Raw genomic sequence first — 3,208 nt, forward strand, 5'->3', positions numbered from 1 at the left:
AACTGGAGAGCAAAGAACACCATTCAGTGGAGGAAAGGGGAAAAAAAAGACTCCTCTGCTGCATAGTAACACCCAGGGATCATGCTCACGCCACATTTGCTTTTCTCAGAAATCCCTGTCCATGTCGCCTTCATTGGTTTCAGGAATGCAGAGGGCCCTCTTGATCCTGAGGGAATTACTCCCTTTGGAAGGATTTATGGGGTTCTGCAAGGAGACAGCAGGGTCTCCCAGGACCGGGTCATCATCCCACTGACCCAAAGCCTCTGCTGCCACTGGGAGACAGGGCCCTCCCTCCCAAAAGGGGCAAGGTTAGCTCGGGTGTTTAGCTTCCCTCTGAGGAGAAACACATCCCTGGTGAACTTGTGTCCCAGCTCAAAGATCCCGCCACGCTCAGCTGAGCAGACAGGCTGGCTGCAGCTGCTGGCGGGTGAGGCGGGGCGCCACGGGGCCTGTGTGGGAGGCGAACGCACAGGGAGTGGTCCTGAGTTAAAGGCATACGGGCTCACCCAGGTGGGGTAATAAGGTCCAGGACCTCAGAAAGATCAGAGTCCACCTGGGGAGAGAGCAGAGCGCCTGAAAAAATGAGTTACAAAATACAACCGAATGGAATAAAAGGCCAAATGTGAGATCAAACACACTCTGATGGATCGCTTCATAACCCCCACCCCACCCCAAAGCTGCTTAACTTCCTGTCCCCGCTACCTCACTGGAAGCCTCCGCCTTCCCTGAGGCTGCCCGTGCCGTGAACGGTGGTTACTCGCCCTCAGCTCATGTCCAGTATGGCCAAAGGTCCTGCTGATGTATGCCTTCACATCTTTTGCTCGCATCCATCACGCATCTCTAGCCTGAACCACTGCTGCCGCGTCTGAATCAGTCTCGCTCCTGCCGATTTGATCCCCCGAGTCCCCACTCGAGTTCTCAGTCTAAAGGGAAATCTGAGTGTTTCACTCCTCTAAATGGCTCAGCAGTCTTCCACAGCTTTCAGGATAAAGCTCAGCCTGTGAAGCATGACACACAAAATCGTCATGACCTGGCTATTGTCCACGTTCTAAACCTCATCTTCAGTGGTGTGCTCAGAAATGTTTACCAACCAAGGCCTCCAGCCACACCGTGTGTTATCTCACACGACACACTCCCCCTGAGCAATGAAGATCTTCCAACTCGCTGGCCATAACCATGTCTCTCCATCACCTGGGCTTCTGCACATCTTTCTCTCTCTGCCCAGAAAGACCTTCCTCCTGCCTCTCCCCCATGCTCACACCCTGCAACCCACCCCTGTCAACCATCATCCTTCCAGACCTGGTTTCCACCAGGATGTCAGCCCTTAGCAGTTGTGTCCGACTCTTTGCCAACCCACGGACTATACAGTCCATGGGATTCTCCAGGCCAGAATACTGGGACAGGAAGACTCCAGGGGGTCTTCCCGACCCAGGGATCGAACCCAGGTCTCCCGCATCGCAGGCAGATTCTTTACCAGCTGAGCCACAAGGGAAGCCTCTTAGCAAGCACAGGGGCCACCAAATGCTGCCTTGTAACTGTGCGGGCAGGGCTGTTGCTGTATCAGGCACCTTTGAGGACAGAACTACTTTTATCTTTGCATCCACATTGCCTCCCACACTTTCTGGCACATAGTAGGTTTTCAGTAGTCACTGAAATACAGAATATAAACACTGCTAGTTTTTAACTTACTATTTACACTCTGCTGCTGCAAAATCACTTCAGTTGTGTCCAACTCTGTGCGACCCCATAGATGGCAGCCCATCAGGCTCCCCTGTCCCTGGGATTCTCCAGGCAAGAACACTGGAGTGGGTTGCCATGTCCTTCTCCAATGCATAATTGTGAAAAGTAAAAGTGAAGTCACTCAGTCGTGTCTGACCCTTAGCAACCCCATGGACTACAGCCTACCAGCAACTCCATGGACGACAGCCTACCAGGCTCCTCTGTCCATGGGATTTTCCAGGCAAGAGTACTGGAGTGGGGTGCCATTGCCTTCTACCCTCAAGTAAAAAGATTCAAGGTTGTGAATGAGTGCTATAAGCCTTTTCCACAAACACAGAGCTCTGGGAAGTGCAGAAGTCAGAGTGGCCAGAGAAGACTTCTTGGAGCAGAGTTGCCATAATACACAAATTAAAATACAGGATGCCCAGTGAAATTTGACTTTTAGGTAAGCAATGATTTTTTTTTTTTCTGTAAGTAGTTCCTATGCAACATTTGCGAAATTACTTATAGTAAACAAATATCCATTCACCTGAAATGCATGTTGAACTTGGCATCCTGTATTTTATCTGGTAACCCTACCTTTGAAGAGGCTACCTTTGAGCAAGAGCATGATGGATGACTCAGATTTAGAAAGAGCAAGAGAAGGGGGACTGGTTTTTCTCACTGGAGACCGGTGGGAGGGGAGATGAGCCAAGTGCAGGGAGACCAGGACCTGCAAGGAATTTTCACATTGGTCTTGTTAGAGCATGAAGTTGGTGCTCCCAAACAATGAGAGGCTGAAAAGGAGGAGAATGTTGAAATGGAAACGGAAGTGATCAGAGAGAGAGGACCACTGCCATTATTTAGACATCTGTTCAGTTTAAAAGTCCTGAACTGGCCCAGAGGCGACTGGAAATAAGGACAGGAAGAAAGGGCAGGTTTCTAAGTATGCTGGGGGATGGGAAGGAGATCCAAGGAATCCACAAAGACTTAAGACTCAAGAGGAGAAGCCCGATTAGAAGGGGCAGGCAAAGGAGGATGAGCTTCATTTAGACCAAATGACACTGGTGTGAAAGTGGGACCCACAAGGAGGACCGAATACCAAGTAGGAGATGAGATGCTGGGGCCTTGGTGTGACAGTGGTCATGGAGCGGCCCTACATACCTGACAGGGATGGTCTGCAAGGGTCCTCGGTCACGTACATGCTCCACGTACATGACGGAGGAGGATCTGTGGGACTAACATCACGAATAGCCACGGCAGTGTGACAGACCACTAATATGCTCCTGTGTTCCAGGAGCTCCTGGACCGACTCCTCCTCATTCCAGGCCTTCTCAAGAGTCCACCAGGCCACTCGAGAGATGTCTCACTCTTCTGTTTCATGAAGGAACACTCGATGCAGTTCACTGCAAGACAGACATTCAAAGATGGAAAAGGGCATTTCCCCACTAAGTTACCTAAATGTATTGTAAAGTCCAAATTTAATACACTTCATTCAAATCTTTGCCTG

The sequence above is a fragment of the Ovis aries genome, chromosome 16 (assembly GCF_016772045.2).
Source record: "Ovis aries strain OAR_USU_Benz2616 breed Rambouillet chromosome 16, ARS-UI_Ramb_v3.0, whole genome shotgun sequence".
Lineage (NCBI taxonomy): Eukaryota > Metazoa > Chordata > Mammalia > Artiodactyla > Bovidae > Ovis > Ovis aries.